We start from the raw sequence: 16,257 nt of genomic DNA on the forward strand, positions 1-16,257 counted from the left end.
ATAATCTAGAAAATATAGAAATTAGTAATATTTAGAATTTATTTTTCTCTTTATTGGTGCATAAGTAAAAGAGATTAATTTCTTTACAATGTTTCAATTTAGGGGTGGAACCTCCATTCTTGCCTGAAACAGCATTCTAAATGTTATGATTAGCCTAACAATTGATTGCCAATGAAACAAGAATAACTACTTTTGGCAGATTCTGCTGTTGTTTTCCTGCTGGCTTTTGTTCCAGCTTTTATTTTCCACGGGAAAATTTTCATATTGAGAATACTGAGAGGGCCAAATCTTTTAAGACATCCCCTAAGCACACACACAATTACATATCCTGTGCTCATATAATTATTCCAGTAGTTATTTAGACAGCTCGGAATTGCCTGACTTCAGGACTCGGTGGGAATATGTGCCAAAGGCATGTACACACCTCCCCTTCTTTAAACAGCACAAATCTGCAGGCTTATAAAGGTCTTGATACTTTCAATACAAATTTTACCTAATGAGACCCATCTATACACCCATATCTTCAACACATAATGTACTGTATAATTCTTCACATTGCCATTTCATCTCCCAAACACATGGTACTTTTGCGTATGTTCTTATCTAAAATGCACTGTATTGCAAAAGCAGAAAATAGGAACTTCTGTGTATTTACAGTGGACAGGTCACTGTGATATGTACAGGCTGACTGTAGATGGCCGTATTATTTCTAAATCAAATGCTATGCCCTGTATTGAACAAAATTGTATTTTCATCACTGAGCTGTTCAAGGTATTCAATACATGGTATTACTAGAAAAAATTATATGCTTGACTGCTTTACTTTTTTAATATCAAGATCTGCTCTAACACAAAATAAATGCAAGAAGAGACAAATAGAAGATCTTTATTGCAAACAGAAAATGAAACTGTGCGTTTGATATTAATATAATAAAATATATTATATTTACGGACATGCAAGGAAACTCTAATGGTTTCATTTGTTTTTTGTCCTGAGCTTTTTAATTTTAAATCTACCAACAATTTAACTTTAAATGGCTCTTTCTACTTTAAACAATCTGACGTAGCAAAAAATGTAAATGTATGGCTGTAAAACACTGTCATCAGCAGGCCGGAACCTACTTTGGTCTCTCTCTTCTTAATCAAACATCTGGGAATCAAAAACATCTGTAGACTGACATGGAGTTTAGATTTCCTCTCTAAGTGTTTTTGGCAAAACCACATAGATAGGCTGATTATCTTGCCCTGAAATCACCCAAAAAGCAAAAAAGTTCCTTTCTGGGAATCAAGGGAATGATAAGAAGTATCTTCAGAGATTAGATACCACACATTCATCACCCAATTCTCATTAAGCTCCAAAAGTTTTATTCCCATTTAATTTCTAGGCGTATCTCAGATTGATCATCTTTCTTCCTGTTACCTTGAAGCACGTTCTAACAGTCAAATGTGCCAGTTTTAGGCTTATTTTCCCTAGACTCATGTTCAAATAATACTTCTGCATCAGCTACCATCTATGATGTAGTATGTGTCTAGTTTCCCGTTCTGTCTTGTACTGGCATCTCTCTCCGAAGATCAGCTTGGATACCTAGTGCATCGCCACACGAGAAACTGAAATGGTCACAAGGAGCAAGCCTAGGTTACAAGGCGCTTCACGACACCTTCAACGCAGCCTTTGCAGGCTGTTTTTACAAGAAAAATGAACTCTTCAATACTTGGGGCTCCGCTGATCACATTCCTTCACGATGTTTTAATGAAGGGCTGATGCTAAGCAAACGGCAAGTTTGTACCAGACCTCCCAAAACCTAAGTAAGATATCTTTTAGACTGATCTCGACCGCATGCTTTGAGAACCGAGGCGTTTGTCGCAGGAGCTGCTGCAGCCGGGCCGAGGGCCGTGTTGTGACCCCATGGCTGGGGCTGACCCGCGTCCCGGGGCAGCTGCCACCTCCGACCGCCCACAGCCCCAGCCGAACACTCGGCCCCTTCCACCAGGGCCGTCCCGGGGCAGCTCCCACCTCCGGCCACCCACAGCCCCAGCCCCAGGCGAGCACTCGGCCCCTTCCACCAGGGCCGTCCCGGGGCAGCTCCCACCTCCGGCCGCCCACAGCCCCAGCCGAACACTCGGCCCCTTCCACCAGGGCCGTCCCGGGGCAGCTCCCACCTCCGGCCACCCACAGCCCCAGCCGAACACCCGGCCCCTTCCACCAGGACCGTCCCGGGGCAGCTCCCACCTCCGGCCGCCCACAGCCCCAGCCGAGCACTCGGCCCCTTCCACCAGGACCTTTCCCGAGCGGTCTGAACCCTGCCAGCCGCTCGGACTCGCTCTAAATTACCTTCATTTTAAGCCCCTTCCCCCCACCCCTCACCATGCATTGCGTGACTGGTAACTACACTCTACGCTCGCTTTATGTAAATATAAACAGATCGGGCTTCCTCAAGAGGCCGAAAGGCCCCGGAGAGACGCAAACCCTCCCGACTTCAAACAGACCCTGCGCTCTTCTGCCGCTGCCCAGCGCCGGCCAAGCAGCGAGGGCAGCCCCACATGGGCCCTTTCCCTTCCACCGGCGCCCCGCAGCCCCGGCGGGCGCCGGCAGCACCGGGAGAGCGGGCAGGCACAGGGAGCAGGCACAGGGAGCAGGCGCCGGGCGGCCGCGGGCTCGGGCGCCTGCGCGGCGGGAGCGGGGCGGTGCCACCGCGTCCCCGCGGGCGGGCAGCGAGCCCTTCCCCTTCCCTTCTCTTCCCTTCCCTTCCCTGCCCCCGCCTGCCCCGGGCCTCCCCCACCGCCTCCCGCTGCCCCGCGTGCCTCGCAGGGCGCCGGGCCGGCTCGGGGTCCGTGCGCCGCGCCGAGCCGAGCCGCAGGGAGGGACGAGGGAGGGAGGGGAGGAAGGAGGGAGGCGGGGAGGGAGAGAAAGAGAGAGAGGCTGAGCCAGATCTTCATGCCACTGCAGGCAGCAGCAGCAGCAGGTAAAACCAGCCCCGGAGCATCTGCTCCCCTTCACCCGCTTGCCCCCCTCCCCGCCGGCCGCCCCGCAGCCGCAGTGCGCCGCCCTGAGCCCCGGGCCCCGCCGAGCCCCGTCCCCGGCCGTCAGGGGCAGCGGCGGGGCCGGGGGGGCGCCGAGGCCTGCGCGCCCCGCGCCGCCGCCGCCGCTCGGCCTCTCCCGCCCGCCTCCCGCGGGGTCCCGCCGGGAGCGGCGGCGGCCCGGGGCGTGCCGAGGGCAGGTGCTCCCCGGCTGGGAGCTGTGCAGCCTCAGCCTCGCAGCCGGGAGCTGAGAGCAGGGAGGGAGGAGGAGGCAGGTTTGTCACAAGGTTTCCCCCTCTGGCTTGGTTTGTTGGCTTTTTTTTTTTTTTTTTTAAATTGTTGTTGATGATTCCGATGGCTGAAGAGGGAAGTTGACGGTCTTCATAGTTATCTTAAATTTTTTCCCTCCAGGCCTTCAAAAGAAAATTTTTAGAAGCAGCTTGCCATCCCTTCAGTTTTCGTGCCCCAGAGCCTCTCTACCTCCCTGTTCTCACCGGCCTGATTCAGTCTGTGCTAGCTGTCCATTGCCATCACTGGTAGATGTTTAACCATCACACGTTTTTCTTTGGGATACAGCAGTTCAAGTGGTGTACAAGCTTGCATTTCTGTGTAAGGGCTGCAGTTAACACATTTTAGCTGTTTGAGAGTTTCATACAGTGAGATTGCTGTACTGTACCCATCAGTAGTTCAGTTTAGCTACATGCCCTGTGGTATTACACATCCTGGAGGCTTTATGGTTTGCTTTTAAGAAACAGTTGTTCCCTCATGCTGGCATAGCATCGCTTTGGTGGTATACTCACGAAAGAGGTATACATGTGAAAGAATCATGTACAAAATGTACTGGAATGGCACTTGGGAGAAAAGAATACACTTCTAGCTCTGCCACTCGGCTCCACAGTATCCATTCTCCACTTGACTGGGTACCTTCTCCGCTCTGTAATCCTAGTTACCTTCCCTTACAAACCTCTGAAACTTGGTTTAAAAGCACCACATAAGTCTCTTTTTAGACTAAAGAAACTTTACATTAAAGTTGTTCTAAAGTCAGTTCTGTTACTTGTCACACATTACTTCAGCTAATTACTGATAATACTTAGACTGTGGAAACTAAAGATTCCAAAATACATTCCAATTATATGTCGGCTGATTGTTGTTATTGAAAATATTTTTAAGAATTTGAGGTTCATTAAATATTCAGTTAAATTAGTCCTAGATCCCATCTCTCTCTAAATCGTCATCCACTGTTAAATTTGCAACTCAGAGGTTGAAATACTGTAAGATCTAAAACCAGGCAATAAGAAAATTACATTGTTTGTGGGTGATAATGATTTCTATTTTTGAAACCAGTCTTTTTTTTTTTTTTTTTTTTTTATTAGTGTAGTATCTGTAATTGGGAGTTAACACAATTGTGATTACCAATTGTCAGACTTTTTTGGTTGTGTTTTTTTTACTGACACACGTGGCCCATGTTTGGCCTAAATGCTGTACTGGTAGGAGTCATATGGATGTATATAAATAGTAGCGGTTGCTGAAGTTGTTAAAATTAATACTGTGTTGAAATCAAAGTTCAGACTGTCAGGTGAACAAACAGAGCCTATTCCAAATAAACTGGTGAAATTCAAAACTTTTTTTGTATATTTTTTTACTTGAAATTGGCAACTTTGCTATTGAGCCAACAGCTGGAGCTGTATGGGCTGTTAACCTACATGGTGAATTTCAGTGCATAGCAAAGTATGAGAACGTGAGCAATTGCTAGATGTGTAAGTGCATACTGGAAAGATGGTGCATTTTTTCCCCCATGGATTTGATGATGGCTTCATAATTTAGGTACTACAGATATGGTAAATTCCTGTGAAAACTGAACATTTGAAAAGATACTAAATAATCCTTTTGTCAGTAAGATGAAAACAAAAGGCTGTTCTCCAGCTTTTTGGTTGGGAAGGTGACTAAGTAGGGCTTGTACTGGTAGCGTTGTTCAATGATTGATTAAATTGATGAGTTTCCTGCATGTTTTGCTTTGTTTCACCTTCTTGGAAATAAAGAAAAGCCAGAAACTTGATGTTTGCAAACAGTTTTTCTGTTTAAGCTGGAATATTAGCAAAGCTCACTTGCCACACAAAATTGGTTCAGAGGTTTTCTGGAAGTATTTTGCCACCTGTGAGAAGGGCACTTACCTTTGAGAAATATAAATGAAAACATCCCTCATAATTTTTTCCTTCTTTACATAACCTTGTTTGCTTTACTTGAGCATTGTGCTTTTCTCTTTCGCTTGCACTTAAGTTTTTTAGACTTTGTTACCTTGTGCTGATGTGCAAGAAAAATGTGATTTGGTGAAAATGTGTTACAGATTCTCTGCCTGTCTATGATTTATGCTAATGTAGAGATCATCTCTGCTGTCTCCAGGTTGTTGTTGCTATTGCAACTTCATTTTTCACTGGAGAAGGGCTGTGCAAAGAACTGGTTTACACTTTGCCCTGAAAGGAATTCTGTTGATGAAGTCTTAGAAAGTTCATTTTGCGCTCCATCCTTAGGAGTTTTATCTTAAACTGTTAGGTATGCTGCTATAATTGACAACAGCTGTTGCTGAGAATTGTGGAGGATAGACAGTTTCTAAGATAATCAGTTCCTAGTCCATTGGAGGCTTTGTTGATTAGCACGTGTAAGAGCATTTTGGATCAGGAGCCTGTGATGTCTGCTGAGTGCAAATGTGGTATGTTATCTAAACTGTTTGACTTGGACTCTACACTGCTCTGAAGTAAATACGATGCAGATTTTGTGTGCTTTTTCTTCTGGCCCAGGAAAGGGCCCAAAGCAATTCAGTCTGTAGTTTATAAAAAAACACATATTTGGGTGATCTGTGCTTACAGAGGAGGACTGTTAAACATGATAGAAGGAGTTAATTTACTGTGTTTGGTTGTATGTTAGTGGGGCTTGAACTCTGGTTTTACCTCCAGAAAGGCAAAGCTGGTACCATTTCCAGTTTTTAGAAAGGTTGCTACTGTGGTCAGTATTTAAGAATGTTTTTATCACTTAACCAAGTGACATTATTTTTCTGATGTTGCAACTTCTGTGATCAACTGCTTTCATAAAAAGCACTTGCAATTGATGTGGTTTGAGGTCCTCCATTATAATCTAGTAATTCCTGTTGTTTTTTAATGACACTGAATAGAAAAAAGCATGGTTTCTCTGAATGTTACGTGAATCCATGTGTGACAGTCCTTGAGTAGAAGCAGTTGACCATATTTGTACTGTGACAGCAAGAGCCAAGCTGGAGCAGTTAGTCGAACTACATCCAGACCTTGGAGATGAACATTTAGCATTTATCTTGGATAAAAGTTGATGGCTTACCAAACAGAATAGAAATGGGTATTCTGCCTCTGTTATTGGTTAGATGTAGATTTCCCAAAAGCACTGACTCGTAACATGACCTGAAATATCCTTGGAAATAGTTTGAAAATACTGGGAAGAATCAGGTGTTACTGAATTGAATGCAATGGAAATGAGACAGTACCATGGTGTTCTATTTAAAAGCCCCCAACATTATCCTTCTGTACTATTTAATTTGGAGGGCTTTTTGTTGTGTTAATGGGCTGGCAAATCGTTATTTTAGGTTTATTAAAGACCATTACTACCATGCTACTAATTAATCTAGTTGTGTATGTGAGAAGTTCATGTGCTTTCTGAAGTTGACTTGCATTAAGTACTGCATCTATCTTAATACATGAGCATTTCACCTTAAATGTATTACAGCATCAATTTTTGTCTCAATGGGTTTGATTTCTGAACTTCTGGTGGGCTAAAGCTCTTTTTTAAAATTTTTTTTTTTTAAGTGTATCAAGATACTGAGAATCTACCATTTACTTTTCTGGATGACTTGTTTCAGTGATTCATCTTTGCCACTATTTAAAAATAAGGCATGCAATTATTGTTTGAATACATTTGAATGCATCTGTCTTTCCTTAGTTCTTGTTATCTCATCTGAATTCTCTATCATATCAGAATGCCTTAAACTTGATTTGTCCCATTGACACTGAGTTTTCACTCCTCTGCATGGTAGCAGTCCCTAGCATTTAAAGACACATACAGATTTTAAAATACATATATTTAAAAGAGCATCAGCAGATCAAAGATTTGCTGGGCTGACTACTCTAGGACTTGAGATAAGTTTAACAAGTATGCTGATTTAAAATGTTTTTCTCACAATGTTTTTAACATCTGATCTGGAACATCTGCTTAACAAATGAGTTGGAAGGAAAATCAATATAATGTGATACAATTATACCATTTTGAATCTTTCCATCTATAGAATGAAAGTATTTATTGACTATTTTTGATCTGTCCTAACAGTTTTTAACACTTTTGCCACCTCTGTCTAGTTATGGGCCTCTGTTATTGTTGAGGTGGTGTTTGTTACCAGCACCTGTAGTGGTGTCATATTTTGTACCTTAGTGGTGGATGTTTTGTGTCTCTCACTTTTTGCAGTCTGGAACAGTAGTTTATATTGATGGTGATCCAGCCTCCCCTGATTCTCAGTTATTAATCCTGCTTATTTTTTAACTTACTTTTATAAAAAAAAAACAAAAAAAAAAAATCAGGTTTTGGGAAACCAGACTGAGCTGTAGCCAAAACTGTAAGAAATTTGTCCTTTTGCTAGCTGTGGAATTGCCTGACCAAAGATAAAATCCACTAGGAAAGTTTCTATTTTCATGTTTTCCTAAGATTTTTCTTCCAAGATTTTTCTTCCCAATTAATTTTGTTCATAACACTTTTTAGCTTCTTAAAGTTTGAAAACTCAGGAATATAAGCATTGTTGTACATTGTATTTTGTATTAAGCTTAGTAATCTCTATCTGGCCATGTAATTTGATCATGATCAGTAATTCTTAGGCTATGCCCAGTGTCTTCTCCAGTGACTTACTCATTGTGGCTATTATAATGGAATATATGATAATTTCTCTGGTTATGCAGAGTGCTGTTAGAAAACTGTTGTTAATAATTTATTTTTTAAATGGATGTTTTTGCTGTTAACAGTTTAAGATCTTGACATACTAGGTTTCAGTATTAAAGACTTCAGTTTGACCTTTTTCTTTCAGCACATTAGAAATAGGGTTTACCAAAAATAATCCTACTGTTCTCTAGTTTGAGCTGATGGTCTGTAACAGAACTCTGCTATCACCATGTTCTGAGTGAGCTGTTGTATTTAACCCTTAGGCCCACATACAGTCAGGATCCTTTAATTCTGAATTATCAGGTAATGAATGTCTGAATGATGTTTTGTGAAACCTGCATTATGCCTGCTTCATAATTAATGTTATTTTCATGTAGTCTCTGGGTTTTACACAAGTGGGCCTTTGGCCTTTTCTTTTTCTTGTTGGGAAGAAGTATAGTTGTGTGATGCACGTGGAGAATAGACTGGAATTTAGGGAAGGGATGGAAATTTTTGGAAGTTTTAAAGAATATTTCTGGAACTGTAGAAGTAAACTTTCAGCATTTAGACTTAACTGTAATGTTAGTGTAAGAACTGTACCTGCTATCAGATGAATTGTCATCCAGGCCATTGTTTTGTGACTTAGTGGCCAACAGCAGAGGTTTTAAATGAAGTTACAAAAAACTTCTCAATTGTGGGTAAAATGCCATGCCATGGAGGTTCCCAAATTCTTGTCAGTTTTAAGGGTTTACAATGCTGACCCAGAGTTTTGTTAGCCATACTAATTTTCTTGTCGATAATTAATTTTGAGTAGGTGGATGTTTTCATTATCCATGGTAATATGTAATTATTTTCCAAATTTTACGATGCTGTGTTTATAATCTACCTTCTCAATGTCATGCTGAGCACTCTTTCCTCAGTTCTTAAAGAGCAGTTTTAATGCTCGGTCATTACTCGACCAACAGTCATAATAATTTCTTATCTGCTGTGCTTTAGATGTGTCAAGAAACAGTTTGATTTGCCAGCATGCTGGCCATACAGTTATATTTTTTAACTTCATTTATGTCACATGGTGTTGATGAAGATGGTTGTATTTGGTGTCCTGTTATTTTCCATTAGCAGTGGTGGATGTGACCAATGGCTCCTTCATCCATATTTTGTGGATAAGCACACTCTTTCCTCAACTCTGTTTTCCTACCTGTCATTGTTCAGATTAATGAAACATTTATATTTGGTGAAAGATCTGCCTGTATTTTACTGATTGAAGTCTGACAAGCTGCAGTGTTGAAAACCGTAGTTGTATTTTCAGATCTTTCCCAACAGATTCTCTTTCAAAATTAATATTATTCTCTTTAAAAGTTACTAGTTTTTTTTTCATCTCTGCTTTAAAAGTTTTTCTCAGTGTTCCCACTGACCTTTCCCATGTAAGTTGGACCTCTTCTAAAACTAGAGACTTTCAAGCCTCAGGTGGCATATTTCATGTTTATTTCATTATCATGCTTATATCAGCATGCTTGCTTGCAGTATAAAACTGAATAAGAGCATCCAGTGTCAAGTTGATACTTTGATTTCTTGTATCTTGTTATTAACTAAACTTTATCTGGATTATTCATGATTAATGTTTAGTAGTTTTGTAGAGACTTTCATCTATAAATGAAAATAGCATTAATAATTTTCACTGAAAATTACCAATTCAAGGCCAAACAAGAACTCAAAGGAGTAAACCCAGATTTTATACTATCTCATCACTGCTAATACAGGAGTGCATTGTAAAATATTGAATAAATCTTAAATTTTAAATGCATTGATTAAATGGGAGAAATGAAAAATATTTTAAACGTTAAATAGCAAGCAATGTAAAAAAAAGTTTGATAAGTAGAGTGAAAGAGTAGATGTAATAGAGAACCTGCTATATCCACTCTGAGCAAGATACAACTCTTACCTCAGCAAGTTCAGAGGAAGACCATGACGATGATGCAGAGAGCTGGAGCACTTCTCCTATGAAGAGAGGCTCAGAGAGTTGGAGCTGTTCTCTGGAGAGGAGAATACACCAGGGAGGCCTTAGAGCAGCTTTCCAGGATCCAGAGGGAGCCAGCCAGAAAACTGGAGAGAGATTTTTTTACAACGGTGTGCATTGAATGGAGCAAGGGGTGATGGCTTCAGACTGCAATAGGGTAGCTTTAGATTAGGTATAAGGAAGAAATTCTCTGCTATGAGGGCGGTGAGGCACTGGTGCAGATTGCCTAGAGAACCTGTGGATGTTCCCTTCATGGATGTGTTCCACATCAGGCTGGGTGGAGTCCTGAGCAGCCTGGTCTCGTGAAAGGTGTCCATGCCCATGGCAGGAGGGATTGGAACTTGATGATATTTAAGATCCCTTCCAACCCAAACCAATTCTGTGTTTCTGTGATACAAGGAGAATAGATCTAATGCTTGTGGGACAAATGGAAGTAAACATTTAGTATACTTCTCTTAATGTATATCTCATAATCTACTTGCTTGTGCTGAAAATGGTAATGGCATTACTAACTTCTTTAGTGAGACAAGTGGCTCTCTGCTGATACTCATGTTTGTTTTGTATGTATAAAACTTACCTATGCTTTCAGAACAGTGACTTGGGCACCTGCAGAATATACAGCCTGTTATTTTGTCAGCACCACATACATAAAAAAAATATGTGGGAGCTTTGCTTGTTTTTCAGTTATCCATGAGACAGCAGCATGGTGTATCCTTGGGCCTGACTTGTTTTGAATTCACATCCCTTACACTTAGGCCTATGATGCTAATACACACATTTTTGGGCAAAGTTAATAAGTTCAGATGTGTTACTGGGCAATTCTTAGATGTATCTGTATAGTTTGGGTTGTTTTTTTTCAGACTAAACCTGGTGCTGCTTGTGACAATGCCTTTTAAAGTTCATTATACCCCATAACCTTTTATGTGTTCAGCAGTCTAGGCTAATGGGACAAAGATCTGAGCCCCTTTGAGCTGCAGATTTTCACTGTAGATTCACATTTGTAAAACTTACCCTGGTAGCTTCTGCCAGATTTACTGCTTCATGAAAATACGTAGCAGATAATTTTAAAGATATTATTTTATTTTTAAGTATGCAAAAATCTGGGTACCTCTTAGTTTAATTTTTGTGGCTGGGTGAAAGATCAGTGAATGAGTGCAAGCAGAGGAAAGTGCAAAAGGCAGGAAGTTGCTGACTTCCTGTGATAAGAGGAAATTCATGTCCCAGTCAGTGGAAAGGTCTCTTCCAAATATGAGTGGTGTATGTTCATTGTGCATAAAACACATTTAAAGCATTCAATCAGAAGTTGGTGCCTTGAGAAATAAAACCAAAGGAAAAAAACCTCTATAATTTTAGATTGTCGAAGTGTATGCTTTACAGTTAGGGCTTGTTGAATTTTTTTCAAGTGTACTTTTCAAAGGTAGCAGCCAGTGAGAATTAAATGAGGATGTTTTATGAATGAAGGTAAATTTCACCTTTTGTTTGTAAATTTCACCTTTCACTTCACAGTTTTTTGGAAAAACATATCATAGTGAAATGCCCTTTGAAATTTTATGTTGGTACTTGGTTTATTACTTTAAGTGGTTTGTTTCAGGCAGTAAACTTGGAACTAAAAATTCGTTCCTATATAGCTTTGTAAAAAAACCTGTAAGGCAGTATAATGTACGCTTGTATCCTTTTCTCACGAGGTTACCTTCTGTAAACAGGGCCAGTTCTACTGGAAGGCTATTTTGGTTTTTGGGTTTGTGCTATAGTCCCAACTCCTATTCATTATACTTCCCATGAGTCTTGATTTGCAGATTGCTTGATTTAGGGGCAAGATTATAGTTGAGGCTCCACTGCAAGTCAGGGAATTGGAAAGAGATTTTGAGAGTTAGATAGAATGATATATGTATAAGGCAGGATGTGCCTGCTGCATTTTCAGCTGATTGCCAGCTGCTTGTGGTCCCTTTCATAATACACATTTTTCAGAAATGTATATGGACCCAAGCAGCTTGCTGATTGCTTTTGGTTCCCACCTTTGGCCACTGAAGTTGATGGCTGGTTTGACACACCTTCAAGATAGAGTGTCAAACATCAGTTTGCAGAGATGGAAAAGCTGCCCAGTCTTTTGTCTCTTCTAACTTCTATTTCGAGCCTTAAGTACATTCTTTGGAGTGAAGTGTGGGGAATTAGGTACCTAAGAAGAAATGAAGCACATATTGGACAGATACAAGTTAATGTTAATTCTTAATAGCCATAGATGATGATGAGGATGATGTCAGAAATCTATTTGGTGCAGTCATGCTGTCTTTACTCATAAATTCAGAATTAGTTTATCACAAGGCTCAGTCCTTACAAAACTGAATGGGGAGGAGTGATGAACAGTAGCAGCTACTGTCACTGAACCTAGAACTCCACTTTGACATTTGGTATAACTGGGATGGATTGAGGTACACATACTGAATGACCAAGTGGCACTGTCAGCTGTTACAAATCCTACTGAGATGCTATGTTATTTTATTGCATTCCTATGCACTCTGAAGTCTCAGTGAATGGAGAAAGTCCTAAATTGTTTTTTGTTGTTAAACATTTTTGTTCTGGTCTTTAGCGATTTTTTGATAAACTGTCAAAATTCTTGTATATTAGATGAAAAATATGTAGTTCTCCCTATAAGTCAATATTCAAGTATTCAAAACTGACATATGCCAGGAATTAGAGCGTTAGAACTGTTGCTGTTTCATTGCTGTTGGGGGAGACTAGATTTTTACATTAATTTACAGTAATAGTGTATGATCAGTCATGGTTATAATTTCCACTGTGAGTAATTTTATCTGAGAAGAGGGCAAATGTGGGCTAAGTGAACATAATTTTTCTACTTGTAGCAGCTTACCCAGATTGGGATACAGACTCATGCTGTAATCTTTGTATGTTGACTGGAGAGTGTAGTCTTGCAGAGCTGCTGTTAATTACCATTTAGTCACTAAGTGTGTTACATACTTCCTAGTACAGATAGTCAGTCTTTTGTCAGTGTTTTGAGTTAGCTTTCAGTGATACTTGGGATGATCTTGCAATTTCTGTTATGCTCAAAAGCTTCAAACTCATACTATCCTCTTCCAGAAGTAATGAATTGGCCTAGGTTGAGCCATGAGTTGAAAAATAACAATGCACAGGTAGAAAGTGAATGACAAGGATTTAAATCAGTGGCTTTAAGAGGAAAATCTCCAGTATAAAGCTTATTAACAGGCATTGAATAGTCTAATAGTCTTATTTTCATTTTTTTCTTTCTTTTTTTTTTTTTTAGCAAAAAGCATTTATCTTTGATCCCTCTTTCCTTTTGCAGTTTTACTTTGCTCTAATGCTTGCAGCTGTGGATTTTCCTAAGCATGAAAGAATCTAGCATTCTTTCAAGATTCTACCTTCTGGAAATACGAAATAAAATCAAACTCAGTAATACAGAAAGTGTATCTTGAACTGGCCATTACTCTTTTTTGTTTTGGTTTTTTTTATAGAGTATGTCTCAACATTTTGTTTGTCTGATATTTGTGCATGTCAAGCACATGCTTCTATGTTTTCAAGCTGTGAGGAGATCCAGCTGCAACAGAAATAATTGTAGGGTGGTGTTGTGGTTTAACCACAGTATGCAGCTAAGCACCACGTAACTGCTTACTAGAAAAGAAATGTGGGCAGGGAGAAACAAATGCACTACAAGTAAAGATACAGCATTAGGTATTGAAGTAGATTGTATTGGCTCATTTGTAGTATTTGTAGTAGTAGTGGAAGACAGTCTTCTACAGGGATTTTACTCATGTTGTCTTCCATTATTGTATAATGGTGTGCAATGATAAAGATGCAAATGAGAGGAGTAATGTAAAATTGCTGATGAGAAGTTTGATCATTCAAGAGGACTGTCTTTACAGTTGTTGAAGACTTTGACAACCAGTGAGATGAGCATTTTAGAAACTGCACTGCATGGATTGACTGGGAGGCAAGTTGAATCTCATGAGTAAGTGGGGTAAATTAAAATTTTGGATTATAGGCAGGTTGAGTCTTGCGTTTAGGTCTTGTACAAAACATCAAAAACAACAACAAAGTTTCAGGTGAGATCTGAATATATTGGAAGGTGAAGAGGAGCTAATGTAGATCTTGTTTTGAACCTGAGTGGTAAAAATGGTGACAGAAATGGATTTGATACTGAGAGGTAAAACTGGTCAAGGATTTCTCATTTTTCTCAAACGTTCAATTTACTTTAGAAATAAATATCTATGTAGCAGTACATTACATTAAGCTGACAATCTTTCTGATGTGCTCAGTATACTATCTTCACTATTTCATCTAAAAAAAACCCCCAAGTTGCCAGTAAGTCTCCAAATTGCTAATATGGTATTTCGGTTAATGTTTCTTATTCACCCTGACCAGACAACTCTCAAAATTATTTTTCAGGTTAACATCAGCGTAAGTGAAGGTTGGGTAGCAGTTTCATTTTTTGAATGTGAAAGAATTTATCTTTCAAAGTTCTGAGTTATAGTTTGCAATGATTTCATCACAGCAGTAAATTAACTGACATTTCACTTGAAACTAATTCCTGTCTACAGTTAAGAATTTTGCTTGGTGAATGTCATTGGCCATGCCAATTTTATTCTTGTTCATTTTGCTTAGTTTTGAAGGAACTGAAACCAGTGTCAATTCCAGAATTTTGTTTTAGTATCTAGTAATGGATTTGTCATGATTTAATGCTATGTCTCTTTATGGCATCCACTGGATTGTGTGACTTTCCATGTAGCCCCTCTTGATATACTAACGTCTTTTCTGTAACTTGAGATACATTTCCATAGTTTCCATAACTTAACAGAATGTTTCAGAGCATTTCTACTTTCATGTGACATTCGCCTTTTTCTGAGGCTGAGGCCTCAGAAACTGTCAATTCCTCTCAAAGTCCCTGCCACTGTTGTGATACAGTGACTTGAAGTCACAGGTAAAAGACATCAGAGAAGTGAAAATGAAATGCAGGTAGACTTTCTAATTGCCTGTACAGGTAAACAAATGAAAACAAATCTAAGTGGTATCTGTCATCATGCATAAGTGAAAGAAGATTTTTCTTCCGTGCTGGACTTTTGCTTTGTACCTTCATTTTGGTGCTCTAGCTGTGCCATCCATCTTCTTCAGCGTTTCTGAAGTGGACTGTCTTAAAGCAAGAGCTCGAAGTTCAACACCCTGCTGTAACCTCTGTTGTCTGTGACAGCTTGTCACAGGTCATCTGACTGCCTCGATGTGCTGGGCATTACTGCATCCATGGGCATGTACAAATTACAACAGTTCTTGAAAGGCTAGTTATTTTATTAATACTGTGGTTAAAATAAAAAAAAAATAAACTTACAACCTGCAAACTCCCCATGCCTTAAGCTGACCTGGTCTCTTGGGGAGAATTGCTTTGTGACCTCTCAAATTGACACTGAATTGAGTTGGCTGCCCCTGATTAGTGCTGCAGCTGCATCTTGGTAGTAGAATGGCTCTAGGTCTGGAGGGAATGACAATGATAAGGTGAGATTAAAGCTGAATTTTTGTTTCCCTCTGCCCATTTGAGCCTTAATTTGAAATGCATTTCTGCAGAAATAGGACAAGTTGCTGGTATCCATGAGTGTCTGCCCCGTTGTATGTGTTGTGATGCCATCAAATGACATTTGGCACGAAATCTAGAAGGAAACGTCTGTCACCAAGTATAAGCAAATAAACCCCAGTACTGTACTAGGTTGGAATAGATACATCTGTATTTAGTCCCAGTCTATTGACTATGCACAATGGAAGTCTTAGACTCAACATGGCTCAGAGCAATCACCTTCACTTTGTTCAGTTGGATGTCCTCTGATCATGTTCTGCCCAAAACTGAATTCTCTTTTTGCTTTGATTTTTTCATTATACACCTGATTATCACACTTTTTAATGTTCAGTAAGTCTGGTATAAGGCCAACTGGTAATGTGTTACTAAGAAAAACGTTATTCATTAATTGAAATAGTCATATATGTACTTAAGCATATTTGACCACTCAGCTGTGGTGGGTCTTATGTCAGTCAATCTGTCTTGCTTATGACTGTTCATGATATGTGTTTCAAGTACAGCCTGTTCTCTTAATTCTCTAGAGAGGTAAAAAAAAAAAAAAAAAAAGTTGTTTCTTTTTTCATTTACATCTCTTTCATAAAGCCATAGTAGGTGCTGGGAGGTTTTCAATATTTAGTCAGTATAAGAGGTTCTGTGCATACATATAAGCATTTTAGAATTCTATATCAGATATGTAAATCTTATCTATATGCTATTATACTATTATA

The 16,257-nt window shown here is 39.8% G+C and overlaps 1 protein-coding gene across 4 annotated transcripts in view; it reads left to right on the top strand.

Moving 5' to 3' along the window:
• Positions 1–2,743: 2,743 nt before the first annotated feature.
• TBC1D5 (TBC1 domain family member 5) overlaps positions 2,744–16,257 on the top strand; it is a 311,013-nt gene continuing 297,499 nt past the window's right edge. For all 4 annotated transcript variants that reach the window (XM_056483375.1, XM_056483373.1, XM_056483377.1 and 1 more), the window contains exon 1: positions 2,744–2,962. The gene's annotated coding sequence lies outside the window, so the exon portion shown is untranslated. The remainder of the gene's footprint in view (positions 2,963–16,257) is intronic.

Source organism: Oenanthe melanoleuca, chromosome 2, assembly GCF_029582105.1.
Source record: "Oenanthe melanoleuca isolate GR-GAL-2019-014 chromosome 2, OMel1.0, whole genome shotgun sequence".
NCBI lineage: Eukaryota > Metazoa > Chordata > Aves > Passeriformes > Muscicapidae > Oenanthe > Oenanthe melanoleuca.